Here is a 16193-nt window from a genome sequence, read left to right on the forward strand (position 1 = left end):
GACACAAAGGTATCATTTAGGAAGGGGAGGGATTGATGAATCATGGCATTAATAGTGGCTTATCATTTCAATTAAATAATTATCAACAGGTGAAAATGGTAGGCAAGAACCTTAGATGCATCATACATTTCGAGGAGTATGAAAGGGTTACATAGAGTAGAATAGCAACTATGTGCCTTTATGGAAACACAAAATATGGACATGATGTAAGAAAGAGTATTTTTTATAGGGTAAAGGAAGGGATAAATAAAAGGAGCATAGGGGATTTCTTTTTTAAGCATTGGAACTCCTCTATGTGTGATATCCATTTGAAGGACAAATGGTTTTATTCACCTGTACAAACCCATAAAATACACAGTCAATCTTGCTCTATACCTTGCACATAATTTTTTTTTTTGGTTCTTTTTTTTGGAGCTGGGGACCGAACCCAGGGCCTTGCGCTTCCTAGGCAAGTGCTCTACCACTGAGCTAAATCCCCAACCCTGCTCTATACCTTGGACTTTGAGTATTTATAATAGTGCAGACTGAACAACTGTGCACACATGAGCATGTATGGGTGCATTACTGAGGAAGTAATTCTTCCAGCAACACTTCCTTTTTCCTCTGTAATAATGAAACTCATCTGTTATTGCTTACACAATCTGTGTCAGCTAGAACACATCTTACTGTTTTATCTTAACAGAAAATATTGTGCTATTTTAGCTGCTACTTTACATTTTGCATGTTTGTGAGTCCTTTTAGATTTTTCCTTCTCCTACATTTCTTCTCTACTTCTAACTCATGTTAATTCCTGATTCTCTCTTTACAAAACACTCTCTTGTTGAGCAGTTATTACCCATATGTGTATGACTCCAGTCATCCACAGGAATCCCTGAGTTCTGCCTAATAATATTTGGCTGTGGATTGCTGCATCTGTTTCTTTCAGTTGGTGGCTGAAGCCTCACTGATGATGATTATGTTAGGCTCCTGTCTACCAGAATAGCACAATATTATTAGGAGTCATTTTCTTGGCTTTTATTTGTAATTCTTGTTTTTGTTTTCGTAGCAGTCTTTGGTCCTATCCTAAGTATCCTAAGTTATCTAGCCTTGGCTTCTTGCTCCAGGGGTGGGCTCCCCAACATGACATGTGTCTCAAGCTTGATGAGTCATTGGTAGGCCACTCCCCTAGCTTCTGTGCCACTTTTACCACCACACATCTTGTAGGTAGGACAAAATGTAGGTCAAGGATTTTGAGAGTGGGTTATTGTCCCAATTCCTCCATGAGAACACTTGCATGGTTAAAGGAGCTGAGCGCTCGAGGCTCCATACTACCCTCACCCCAGCTGACTAGGAGTCTTATCTAGGGTCACCCTGATAGATTCTTGGAAGTTTCCACTGCACCAGAATATTGCCTTTCTCCCAAAATGTCCTCCTATTCCAGTTATCTCTCCTAATACTTTCTCCCTATATCATTCCCCACGAGAACCTAATCCTCACCCGTACCTACTCCACCAACAATATCTGTTCTATTTCCTCTCCCCAGGGCGATTCACCTATCCTCCCTGGAGCTCTCCTTTTTACTTTTCTTCTATGGCTTTGTGTATTATATCCTGATTATCCTTTACTTTCCAACTAATATCCACTTATAAATTAGTACATACCATGCTTTTGTTCTTTCTGGGTCCCAGTTATCCTACTCAGGATGATTTGTTCTAGTTGTATCCGTTAGCTTGCAAATTTAATGATTTTTTTGTTTATTTGTTTTATTTTTGTTTTTTTTAACACTGAGTAATACTCCCTCGTGTAGATGTACTACATTTTCTTTAACCACATTTCAGGTGAGCGATATCTAGGTTGTTTCCAATTTCTGGCTAACATGATTAAAGCTGCTATGAACAATGATCAACAACTGTCCTTGTGGTAAGATGGAGTGTACTTTGGGTACCTGCCCATGTGAGCCGGACATTGAGGTAGATTGATATACCAATATTCTGAGAAACTGCCATATTACTCAAAGTGGCTATACAAATTTGCACTCACACAAGCAATGGCAGAGTCTTCCCCTTCTTCCACCACCTGACTACCATGAGCTGTTACTTGTATTTTTGATATTAGCCATTTTGACAGTTGCATTATGGAATCGCAAAGTGGTTTTAATTTGCATTGTCAAATAGCTAAGAATGTTGAATATTCTTTAGGTACTTCTAGGCTTCTCTGTTGAGAATTCTCTGTTTAGATCTGTACTCCACTTTTAACATTTTTAAATTAAATATTTCATTTGTTGATGTCTTCATTTTTTATATATATCAGAAATATGTATGTATATATATATATGTATACACACACACACACACACACACACACACACACACACACACACACACATGCTTTCTTCTACATGCAGACATCTTGTTATACCAGCACCATTTGTTAAAGATGCTTTCTTTTTCCCATTGTATATTCCTGGCATCTTTAAAAACATGCGGTGCCCATAGGTGTTTGGGTTTATGTCCGGGTCTTTTATTCAACTACATTGGTCAACCTGTCTGTCTGTTTTTCTGTCAATTGCATGCGGTTCGTATTTCTATAGCTCTCTAGTAGTGCTGAAAATCAGGGACGGTGATAACCTCCAGAATTCCCTTTATGGTTCAGAATTGTTTTAGTTATCCTGGATTTTTTCATATGAAGTAGTGTATTGTTCTTTCAAAGTCTGTAAATAATTGTTATGATGTCAAGATTGCATTAAATCTGTAGATTGCTTCTAGTAAGAAAGGTGCTTTATTATTAATCCTACTTATACATGAACATAGGAGATCTTTCCATCTTTTTATAGTTTCTTAATTTTTTTCTCAAACATTTGAAGCCCTTTTCAAACAGGTCTTTTGCTTTTTTGGTTAGAGTTACCTCCAGAAATTTTCTATTAATTGTGGCTATTGTAAAGCCACTGCTACTTTTTGGCTCCCTTTTCAAATAGATATAGCAAACCACTGTGGGAACATCTACTGTGTCTACCTCTCCCCACATAGGCTAAATTTAAGGGAATATTTGTTTTGGCTCCCAGTTTTAAAAAGTAGAGTTTATGATGGCAGAGATCTTGGGACAAAACTCATGATGCAGAATCTGGAGCTGGGAATCTTTACATATTGTAAGAATGGGAAAAGAGGAGAAGAAATGATTGTACTATGCTGACTTCTTCATTTTTTCCTTTAATTTAATATGGGTGCCCATCATAATATGGTCCATCTACATTCAGCTAAGCTTTCCACCCTCAGTTAATCAGTCTTTTTTGAAATGCCTTCACAAACAGCCCAGAAATGTATCTCACTAATATCATAGGCATTGCTAACCAGTCAACACGGCAATGAAATATAAGAAGTCTTTATCAATTTGATAAGCAGATAACTGTAATCCACAATTATTCCCAGCCCTAGTTCCCATAGAACCATTTGAAATGGTTCATAGGAATGGTATCAATCATTTCATTGCGAAAAGCATTCAATCTAATTTTAGAGTATCTCTTGTCTTAACTATATTCATACTGTCCAAATTTCTAGGGTTTCTTCTGCAAATCAATTTATTCTCTTAGCTTTGAACATCTATAAAATGAAAACACAAGTTTCATGCTTCTAATACACAATGGCATAGTAAATTTTTCTATTCTAACATGGACAGACAAAAAATAGCAGTAGAAGATTAGAATTAAATGAATGTGGATCTCATGAGGGTAGACGGCAAAACGAAACTCACTGTCGAGTATGTTTATCTGTTCATAAAATTACCTGGGCTCCAGCAGGCTTCAGCAGTCTCATCCATCTAGTTCTCTTGTCTGTGGCACATGTGACCACTCTTTCAGACTTGCTTTATTTAGTCAGTACCTGTAACTTCCATTGAAAAGGATCCTACCTTTTGACCATTACTAATATTCTGGAACTCCACAATTAATCTTAACCTTCACAGCTTCGTACACAACCCTTGGATGCTCAATGACAGAAAATATCAACATGCTTGTCTCTCTTACTTTTCCAGTGGCTGCAATGACATACACTGGGGAAACAAGGTAGAAAGAATTTATTTTGGCTCACAATGTGAGGTTATGGTGCATAATGGTAAGAAAGTACTGTTATCATCAGGAGCTTAGGGTGGTTGGTCATGGATCCACAGTTAGGATACAGATTGTGGTGAATATTAGTACTTCAGCTTGCTTTCTCCTTTAACTTAAGTCTAGGAACTTATCACATGAGACAATGCTTTCTGTGCCTTCCTGCTTAATTAGTCTAATTAAAAGAATCCCTCACAAGCATGCCTAAAACCTTATCTCCTCAGTTTTTCTAGAGCCTGTCAATCTGATATTAATATTCATAGGACAGTATATTGTCTTTGTCTCTGTAGCTTTATAAAACCTGATAGCCATCTGTGTTGATTAGTTTCTATCAAATTGGCACAAATCTTGACATAATGTAAAAGAATAAATCTTAATAGAAGAACTAACTCTATCAGATAGTCCTTTGGGCATGACTATGTAGGCATTTTCTTGGTTAATAATTGATTATGGAAAACCCACTGTGGGTTGTACCACTCTTGGGCAGGTGGTCCTAGGTGGACTAAGTAGGCAAGGTAAACAAGGTATGAAAATCAAGCCATTAAACAGTGTCCATTTGTGAGGTTTTTTTGTTTTGTTTTGTTTTTTCAGTTTTTTCCTACAAGTTCCTGCCTTGAGTTTCTTCCTTAGCTTCCCTCGATGATACGGACTGTCACATACAAGCTAAATGAACACTCTCCTCCCTTAAGTTCCTTTGGGCTTTATTGTTTGTTCACAACAATAGAAAGAAAATCAAAGCATTAGGAAACAGACAAGAGCTCCACTGTACCTGAAATCCTCCCATGCCCTTAGTTTAGATCTGAAAGACTTATTCCACAGACAGCAGATAGACCTTCTTGATGCCTGCCCCATAACTCTACCTAATTAGGGTAGCTATCATCTGGTCAGGTATACGACATGCCAACCTACTATAAACACCTTTCTGAAGCCCACTCCAAGCCACTACCCTACCTAACATATTCCACTACTCAGTTGAGGCCATGCCAGCAAGATCAGGTAAAACCCACATTTGTCAAATTAATCCTCCTATACACTCACTCTAGAGCAGAAATACCTGAGTGGCTGAGGTCCCTCCGCTGATGGTCCCCACCTGTATATGGCTGAATATCTGTTGCTCAAGTGCAGGCCATGCCAGTTAGAAGAACAGAGATCCCTTACTGAAACAAAGGCCATGCTAACCACCAGAAGTCCAGTCCCTACCAATGACTTTCTACTGAACCAAGGGTCACACTGGACTTCAGAAATGCACATCACAAAAAACTAGAAGACCAAAAAAAAAAAAAAAAAAAAAAAAAAAAAAAAAAAAAAACAAAAAAAAAAAAAAAAACAAGAAAATATCCATCTAACAACAAAGCTAAACAAAGAGTCACAACCCACCTCCTAGACTGACATTTGTCCCAAACCCAGATGCATAGACGCCAGTGTGAGAACAAAATCAATAGCAGCCAGGGCAAAAGGGCATCACCAGGGTCCAGCTATCCTACTATAGCAAGCTGTAAATATTCCAGCATAGCTGAAGAACAGGAAAATGACTTTAAAATCAACTTTATGAAGATAATAAAGGTCCTTCAACAGGAAATGAATAAACCTTTAAAATAATCCAGAAAGACACTAAACCAATGGGAAATAAATCCCTTAAAGAAAGCCAAGAAAAACAAACCAATGAAGAAAATGAATAAAAATATTCAAGACCAGAAAATGGAAACTTAAGCAACAAACAAAAGACAAACTCAGGGGATCCTAGAACTAGAAAATCTATGTAAGTAAACAGGAACTACACATGTAAGCATCTCCAACACAATACAAGAGATGGGAGAAAGAATCTCAGGTGTAGAAAATATGGTTTATTGGATATTTTCTTTATTTGCATTTCAAATGTTATTGCTTTCCTGGTTTCCCCTCTGGAAATACCCTATCCCACTCTCTCTTCCCCTGCTTCTCTGAGGGTGCTTTCCCACCCACCCACTCACACCCTCCTGCCTCCCCAACCTGACATTCCCCTACAGTGGGGCATGAAGTGTTCACAGGACCAAGGGCTTCTCCTCTCATTGATGTCCTACAAGACCATCCTCTGCTGCATATGTGGCTGGAGCCATGGATCACTCCATGTGTACTCTTTGGTTGGTGGTTTAGTCCCTGGGAGTTCTGGGGGGGTCTGGTTTGTTGATATCGTTGCTTTTCCTCTGGGGTTGCAAACCCCTTAACCTTCAGTTCTTTCTCTAACTCCTCCATTGGGGACTCTGTCTCAGTCCAATGGTTGACTATGAGCATTTGTCTCTGTATTTGTCAGGCTCTCGCAGAGACTTTCAGGAGATAACTATATCAGGCTTCTGTCAGAAAAGAAAAAGAAAAAGAAAAAAGAAAGGAAAGAAAGATAAAAAAATATCTTTGAACAATCAATTGTTCACAAGTGTTATTTATTTTATAACAAAGTACATATACAACTCTATGGCCCACACCTTCCCTGACTTTATCACAAGGGTGCATTTCAAAGACAAATAAGAAATAATCCATCAAAATAATGACTGAAGTTATTTTTAGTTACTTATCTATAATAATATCTTTCAAGTCCTCGTGTCTTTTGTCTTTGCAAATAAAGCTTTGTTGGGACACAGTAAAAAAATAGAAAATATGACATATAAGACAAAGAAAATATTAAATATAAAAATTACTGACAAAGAAAAATCCAGGAAATCTGCAACACTATGACAAGACCAAACCTAAGAATAATAGAAATGGAAGAAGAAAAAAATCTCAGCTCGAAGGCCAGGAAAATATTTTTAATAAAATCATAGAAGAAAACATTTCCAATGTTAAGAAGGTACAGGATACAAAAGAACTTACAAAACTACAAATAAATTGGATCAGAAAAGGACACCCCCTTGCCACAAAATAACCAAAACACTAAACACACAGAAAATCGACAGCAACAAAAAGTATTAAAATCTGTGAAGGAAAAAGGTCAAGTAACATATAAAGACAGATCTATTAATTACACCCAACTTCTCAATGGTGTCTTTAAAGCCAGAAGGACCTGGACAGATATCTTGTGGATTCTAAGATATTGCATATACCAGCACAAACTACTGTACCTGACCAAACTGTGTCACCATAAATGGAAACAACACGATATTCTGTAATGAAGACAACTTTAACATTATCTATTGACAAATGTAGACCTAAGGGAGGTACTACAAGGAAAACTTCAAGCCAAGAAGGTTAACCGTACACATAAAAACACAGGAAATAAGTATTCTCACACCAGCAGAAGAAGAGAAACACACACACACACACACACACACACACACACACACACACACACACACACCTATCACCATAAACAAAGTAACAGGAATTGTTAATCATTGGCCATGAATGTATCACAATATATCAATGGACACACTTCACCAATAAGAAAACTCAGACTAACTGAATGGATATGAAAATAGGGTCCATACTTTTGCTGCATATAAGAAATACACTTCAAAACTAAGGATAAACATTAAATCAGAATAAAGGGTTAGAAAAAGATTTTCCAAACAAATGGACCCACAAAACAACCTGGTATAGTCATTCTAAAGTCTAACAAAATAGACTTCCAACCAAAAAGAAAGCAAAGAGATTGGGAAGAAAACTCCAAACTCAATACAGGAAAAATCCACCAAGATGATGTCTCAATTCTGACCATCCACGCACAAATGCAAAGGTACCCACAAGTGTAAAAGAAATATGACTATAGCTTACATCACACATCAACCTTCATTCATTAATAGTGGGACACTACAATACACAATCTGAACCAATGGGCAGGGCAAGGGCATCCAGGCAGACTAAATAGAAATAAGGGAGCTAAGAGAAGTTATGACTCAAATGCACCTAACAGAAATTAACAAAGTAGCAAACTTGTTTTTTCAGTTACTGCAACACTTTTATTTTTCTTTACACAATGACCTGTTGCTGAGGCCTAATGCTCTCACTGGACAGTAGAAAACCAAAATTTGTCATTTCTTAAGGAATTGAGTACAAAAAACTTACATAAATTAAAAGGATGTGTATATTTACGGGTGTCAATGCAAACGTTCCCAACTCAAGGCAAGTAGCAACCCATGGCGATCAGGAGGAATAAAACCAGAACAGAAACTGGGTCCTAAGGCTCAGATTTTCCCACCCTGTTAGACTGACAAGAAGGAAGTGGTAACTGGTTCAGGAACCCTTGCCTCGGGAAATCCTGGAAATCAGTTGGAAATCAGTAATACCTGTACTACGTGGTCCTCACAGAGATCCACTAGATTTGGGACTTCTCTTCCGCAACATGCTCTCCCAAGTCATCAAGTGACCGAGCCACATGAACTAAGGACCAAATCAAGATATGCACAGGGTATTAAACATATACCAAGGGAACCGTTAACTTGAATGCAAGGTCAAAAATCAGCAGATTCAGCGCTGATATCAGATACAAGTTTCAAGGACAAATTACTTTTCAAAGGCTTATTCCAGTTTCATGAGTCTAGCATGAGGTGTGTACATTTGCCAGGGTAATCTGATACTTCAGAATCAGCTCATGCAGCAGATGCCTGGCACCTGCTCAGACCATCTAGAAGCATTTGAGGTGGACGATGGATGGCACGACTTTTCATAGTCCTGCTTGCTGATCCACATCTGCTGGAAGGTGGACAATGAGGCCAGGATGGAGCTGCCAATCCAGTCTGAGTACTTGCGCTCAGAGGGAGCAATGTCTTACTCTTCACTGTGCTGGGTGCCAGGGCTATGATCTCCTGCATCCTGTCAGCAATGCCTGGGTACATGGTGGTACCACCAGACAGCACTGTGTCAGCGTACAGGTTTTTGCAGGTGTCCACATCACACTTCATGATGGAGCTGAAGGTGGTCTCATGGATGCCATAGGACTCCATGTTCAGGAAGGAAGGCTGGAAGAGAGCCTCTGGACACCAAACCCGCTCATTGCTAATGGTTATCACCTGCCCATCAGACAGCTCATAACTCTTCTCCAAGGAGGAAGATGATGCAGCAGTAGTCATTTCTTGCTCAAAATCCAGGACAACATAGCACAGCTTCTACTTTATGTCATGAGCAATTTCCCTTTCAGCAGTGGTGGTAAAGCTGTAGCCAACTCAGTCAGTATCTTCATGAGGTAATCAATCTGTCAGGTCCCAGTCAGCCAGGTCCAGATGCAAGATGGCATTGGGTAAGGGCATAGCCCTCATAGATGGGAACTGTGTGTATGTGACATCCCGCTCCCTGCATTGTCACCAGAGTCCATGACAATGCCAGTGGTGTGCCCAGATGCATACAAGGACAGCACCACCTGAATGGCCACGTACATGACTGGGGTATTGAAGGTTTCAAACATTATCTGTGTCATCTTCTCTCTGTTACCTTTGGGGTTAAGAGGGGCCTTGGTCAGAAGCACCAAATGCTCTTCAGGGGCCACAAGCAGCTCAATGTAGAAGGTGTGGTGCCCAATCTTTTCCATGTTATCGGTGACAATGTCGTGCTCAATAGAAGACTTCAGGGTCAGGATAACCCCTTCGCTCAGGGCACTGTCACCCAGATAGGAGTCTTTCTGGCCCATGCCCACCATGACGCCTTGGTGTCCAGGGTGCCCAACTATGGGAGGAAATATGGCTCTGGGTGTGTCATTGCCAGCAAAGCCAGTTTTGTACATGCTGGAGCCATTGTCAACGACCGATTTCTTCGTCCATTGCAATGGGCAAAGGACAGGCAATGGAGCAGCTGAAAGATTCATGAAAGGCTCTGCCAGAGCCTTACCTATACAGATTAAGATGCTTGCAGCTAACCATCAGACTGAGCACAGGAGGAGTTGGAGAAAGGACTGAAGGAGATGTAGGGGCTTGCAACCCCATAGGAAGAACAACAATATCAACCAATGAGACTCCCCAGAGCTCTCAGGAACTAAACCACCAACCAAAGAGTTCATGTGGAGAGCGAGGGAGGGGGGTGGACCCATGGCTCCAGCCATATATGTAGCAGAGGATGGTATTGTCTGTAATAAATAAGAGAAGTCCTTGGTCCTCGTTTTCCCAAGGTAGGGGAATGGCAGGGTGTTGAGGTAGGAGTAGGTGGATGGGAGGGAGAGCATCCTCATAGAATCAGGGAGGGAGGATTGGAAAGGGGGCAATCAGGAAAGGGGTTAACATTTGAAATGTAAATACATAAACTATACAATAAAAATGAGGGCATTTTAAAAAATAGAAGCTCAGTGTAAGCTGGCAGTGGAGTGTGAGACCGAGAGCTAATTCTTAATCAAACTAATTAAAAAGCAGAGAACGAATATCCAAATTATCAAATGTAGAAATGAAAGAGGGATATAACTACAGACACCAAGGAAACACAAACAATCCTTAGGTCATATTTCAAAAACTTATAATCCTTAAAATTGGAAAGTCTAAATGAAATGGACAATTATCTTGATGTATACTATTTACCAAAGTTAAATCAAGATAAAATAAACAACTTAAATAGCTCTATAACCTCTAAGAAAATGGACTCTTTAAAAGTCTCCCAAACAAAAATCCTCAGGGCCAAAAGGGTTTAGCATAGAAAAACTACCAGATTTCAAAGAATAGCTAATATAAACACTCCACAAATTATTCAACAAAATAGAAACAGAAGGATATTGGCAAGTTCATTTTATGAGACCAGAGTCATCTTGATACCCAAACCACACAAAGCGTGATATATATATATATATATATATATATATATATATGTGTGTATATATATATATATATATATATGTATATATATATATATATAAAGACTCACAATCTAATTTCTCCTGTGAACATGGATGTAAAAATTCACAATAAAATACTCACAAATTGAATTCAAAAATACATCCAAAAGATCTTTCACCATGAGATGCTGTGATAATTAAACTTACAAAAATCTGTCTATATAACCTTCCATATTAAAAAAGAAATACAGAAAGGCAAAATACGTGATCATCTCATTAGATGTTGAAAATGTCTGTGATAAAATCCAACACCCCTTCATGAAAAAAGACTTGGAGTAATCAGGGATACAAGGGACATGCTTAAACATGATAAATAGAATTTGCAGCAAGACAATATCAAACTCAATGGAGAGAGTATCAAGGCAATTCCACTAAGATCCAGAACAAAGCAAAGCTGTTGACTCTAACCATATCTATTTGATATATTGCTTGACCTTCTAGCTAGGCCAATAAGACAACTAAAGGAAATCAAGGGGATACAAATTGGAAAGGAAGAAGTCAAGGTACCATTATTTGAAGATCATATGGGATCATAATCGATCCCAGAAAGTTTAGTAGAGAGCTCCTAGTGCTGACAAACACCTTCAGTGAAATGCCTGTGTACAAGACTAACTAAAAAAACTTCAGTAGTCCACTCATATATAAATGACAAGGGGCTGAGAAAGAAATCAGGGAAACAACAGGCTTCACAATGGCCACAATTGTGACTATGGAAATTTGCAGATGAGCACATATGGACCAAATCCTTAGTTATCACTAATGCAATGTATTTTCCATTAAATTCATACACCTTTAACCGCAACACAAATCTATTTTTTCTAGAGCCCCATTAACAGAATTGACATTTAAAGAAGTCCAGTCTCTACTGAGTTTCCCAATAGGTCGACAGGGTTTGCTTGTTTACCCTCTGGAATATCTCCACAATTGCCATTTTCTCCTCTGTACTGATGTGGCCTTCGAAGAATTGTCTATTCTTGATGTGTTTCTAATTATAACCTTTACAAAATGTGCCACCTTTCCATCTGCCAGTAGAAGTTTATCTGTATTATAAATAAATTAATGAAATTTTCTAATATTTTATTTAAGTAGTTCTCTCTTACCTAAGAGATACGAGACATTATCTTGGATTGTCGCTTCATTTATCGTCATCATATTTGTCATCGTTGTCGTCATCACCATCGTCATGTCTCATTTTTCACAGCAATTGATCTGTGATTAATTATCCCCTAAACTCTCCAGCTGATAAACATTTCCTTGCCCGATAGACGTCATTTTCCCAGTAGGTTAATTTCTAAAGCTTCTCTAGTTATTCTGATCAAATGACTGCCTTCTGTGAAGTATCTGTTGGATGGCTGCTTCTTATATCTGAAAATAACTCACAATTGTATTTGGGTTAATCACTCTGCATTGTAAATGTGTCTGTATGACTTCATTCTCAATCCTCTGCCTCACCTAGTGTTGTATTTCCCGGTGTTGCAACAGAATGTGGGCACATCAAGGGCTTAGTTATCACAGACTGCACATAAATGCTGACACACCAGAGAGTGCTCTTCTCTGGTTTGTTCACAAGCCACTAAACAACCCAACCCTACTTAGATGAGTGTGATACTATGTGAACACAGATAGGCTCTTTTTTAACATGATTTAATGAGCAGTGAAATCTCCTACTGTAATGAATATATATAAAATACTGTGTAGAATGTAAATGATCTAGGAGAATTTCTGGAAGCTAACTAAATTACTTGAGAATTCATCAAGTAATTTAAATGTTGCAGTCAATGCCCCATTTTCTACTTAGAATTTCCTAAAATTAGCATGTTCCAACTAAACATACTGTCGTCAAGTTGACACCAAAATATATTCATTATTTAGCATGAATGAAATGCGCTATAATGTATTCAGAAACCAAATTAATTGTAACAAATATGTATATGTAATTACTTACTCATTCATATAAATGCAACTATATTTTAATACATATTGTAACATTTTATTTTTATTTAGATGATAAAATGTAGTACATTTTCTTTCATTTTGAGCTCCTCATGATCTCCTATTCCTCATACATTAGTTACACAGTTTAGAAATACGGAAAGGATAAGTTCTCCATACTTCAAATAAATTTATTATGGAAATTATTGCTTTATTATTCTACCACAACTAAAAATCCTGACCAGAATCTTTTGAAATTGTTGTAAGGTAATTTTTCAGGATAATTTGTAGAATAATTGGAAAAACAATTCACAGCATAGGGCACAAATGATGACTACTCACTGTGAAACACAATAGTTAGAGAATTAGAAAGAAAATACAAAATCCAAGGAGAAAGATGGTGATTTGAACATAAAATTCATCCTCTTCCATACGCGTGTGTGTGTGTGTGCGTGCGCACACACACACACACAGTTGCAAACATTTAGTACACAACTCTTAAAATTTGAAGAAGAAACTGTTCGGCATTCTGGACGATCAAATAAAAATAAATTTAAAGTAATATGTCTAAAAATACTGAACATTTACCTTGGTCTCACATCATAACTAAATCTGTGTTTTAAATTAATTGCTAAATGCTTTAAAATATTTTGTAATATTATATATGATATATTCAAGGGAGAGCACAGAAAAAGAATAAAATGGCAATTATCTTTTGTAATCTCTAAGATACATTTCATTCTGTAAAAAATAACTGAGATAGAACCTAAATATTCAAAAGGCTAAGTAGAATTGAAGTAAAACTGCTTTGTTTATGAAAGGCTATAAAACAAGTAAATAATTTACACAGTGACACAATATGGTCCACTTTCCTTCTGCCCTTTTCAGTCAATATCTGGCATTTTAATGTAAATATTAAATTCTACGTAGAAAATTTACGTCAAAATATGGTAGGTATAACTGATTGAAAGTAAAGTAGTAAATGTGTGATGCGAGAATATCATTTAATTCATTTAAATTGAACATATTTATCCTTTTCTTTTCAATGTACTTGACTTTAAATTTGAAGTGTTATTGCTTACATACACACAGTTGCTATTGCTACTACATAAAATATACTTAGGTTACACACTGCAATTGTGTAGGTTTGAGGGGAGGGTGATGGCTCTTCATGTATGAGAGCTTGCTGCCCACCCAGCAGGAACTTCTGCAAAAAGCCCAACATGAAACTCTTTTCTTATACCCATAAGCACTGGAGGAGAGCAACAGAGTACCTAGGTGTTTTCTATCTGGTCACCTTGGCTGAAGTGGCATTCTCCATGTTAACTGAATGACCCTGACTAATGAAACAGGGAGAGGGCATGAACTTAGTCATCGCTGCACAATCAAACCCTCCTGCTGTTAACGTTGAACAGACTATTGGAATGAATTTTCAATGTGGAAACTCAAACAACATTGTTCATATGAAGTTGTTGAAATCTCTACCTCCAGCAGTACATTAGGAACATCCTCCTGAGGCACAGGTTCAAGTGAGATCAGTTTATACAGATTTGCAACATAGCAGTCAGCTGCAGACCACATACACAGCTATAAAAGCAGCAGGTTAAATTTCCTCTACTAACATTCTGCAAATGGGCCAATGGAATACATTCTAGAAACTATGTATCCTATTTTTTGCAATGTTTCAAAAGAGAATTATACCGTAGGTTGTGAAAAATACATAAATTAACATTCTATAATCATTTCTCTTTTGTCCCAAGTTAATGTTTCGTATAATTTACAAAATGACTTACTGGCAATATTTTACATAAGAATGAATAGCTAGTGAGAGACACACATATATTAAATAATTTTAATTTGAGCTAAAATTTATTTTAAGAAATATTTACATTACAAAATAGACTGCACAGTTTAAAGAATGCAATCTATCTCTTGAAAAAACAAACTTGCTTCTTTCCAGATCTGAAGTTGAAGAGAACTGTACAGCTTTATCCTTTAAGATATCAGAGAGAATAGCAGAAATTGTAGGTATATTTTTGATATTCCTAAAGCTTTCCTTTGTAGTAAAGATGTATATTTTATAAGGGAAATACCAGATATATTGCTGCTATAACATATCACATAAGTATCGAAATACAGAACTGCTCATCGCTATTTAAATACTTCATGAAACCGCTTCTTGTTTTCCTTTTATGGGTGTCCATGAAAAACAACTAAGTCGTCAGACTAGTACTTACTTTTCAAACTTTGGATCACATGCCTAAATCTGCGCTTCTAGGCATGAAGAACAATTTTGGATAGGTGCTGTGTCGAAGGCACAGGGGGTCCAGTGTGTGAACTCTATGTGACCCAATAACCTATGGGAGATCCTTGGCCTTGGCCCAGCCGTCATGAGATGCCTGGACACTCCAGTTAAGGAAAGAAGCTGAGGGGAAAAAAGAAACATTTATTGACAACGTGGAAATTCTATAACTGAAATAAAGGACACACTGCCTTAAGAGAATATAGTGCTTGTCTTCAACAACCTAGTAGAAAAATTAAGAAGGAAACGGAAGCATTTTAACATCAGCAGTGCATATTAAACAAATCTAACATTTCTGAGTGTCTTTCATTCTCAGCTCTTCTGTTTGTATCGTTCCTTCTTTTCCGTTTTTACCCCTATCAACTGCTGTAGTTCTGCTCCCTTGGTGATAGTAAGAGGTGAAGACCTCTGACCTTCCTCACAAGTTACATGGTCTGCTTCTGAAGGAAGCAACAATATAATGAAATAATGAAGGAATACTGTGGCTGTTTTCGCAAACAATGAAGACAGACTGCTGCTCTTAGCAGGGATCCCCTCCCTTTCATTCTGCATCCCTTTCCCCTCCTCCATATAAGCCCTCCTCCCATCCAGCATCAATCTCTTTTTCCCCCCAGACTTTAGTTTCCTGTTCCTGAGATCCACCGACAGCACACACAGTCTGCCAGGATCATTTCCTAGTTACTGAACGTGGTGTTCTGTTGCCTGGAATGACTTCATGTGTTTCATCCTGATGAACAAGTATTTCAAGGTCATACTTTTATTGCATTTCCCTCAGAGCTTTTCCTAATCTCCCCAGTCAGAATCACACCTCCTCGGCGCTAAGCTCCTGAAGCACTGTATTATTCATCGTCTGCCCTCTGGAAAGATGAACATGGTTAAATCTGCCTCTGAGAATGCACTGAGATCATAGAAATCTGGGGACATGCTTAATTATCTTATTCCCGATGCCCCACAAGAGCCTAGGACAGGTATAGCTACATGGGTGGTGTTGGATGTGAGTGTCTCTAACTTGTCTCTCAGTTCTAGGTTTTATATATTGTCCTAAAAATTCCTTATTTTCTTTAAGTTGTTCAAATTACTTTATGTCCCTAGTCCCATGCTTT

General features: G+C 37.8%; 1 protein-coding gene and 1 pseudogene across 1 annotated transcript in view; one reads left to right on the top strand and one right to left on the bottom strand.

Moving 5' to 3' along the window:
• Nucleotides 1-16193, top strand: part of Dgkb (diacylglycerol kinase beta) — a 714793-nt gene that overhangs the window by 63993 nt on the left and 634607 nt on the right. The gene's annotated exons all lie outside the window — the stretch shown is intronic.
• Nucleotides 8673-9801, bottom strand: LOC116904983 (annotated as a pseudogene).

Source organism: Rattus rattus, chromosome 7, assembly GCF_011064425.1.
Source record: "Rattus rattus isolate New Zealand chromosome 7, Rrattus_CSIRO_v1, whole genome shotgun sequence".
Taxonomy (NCBI): domain Eukaryota; kingdom Metazoa; phylum Chordata; class Mammalia; order Rodentia; family Muridae; genus Rattus; species Rattus rattus.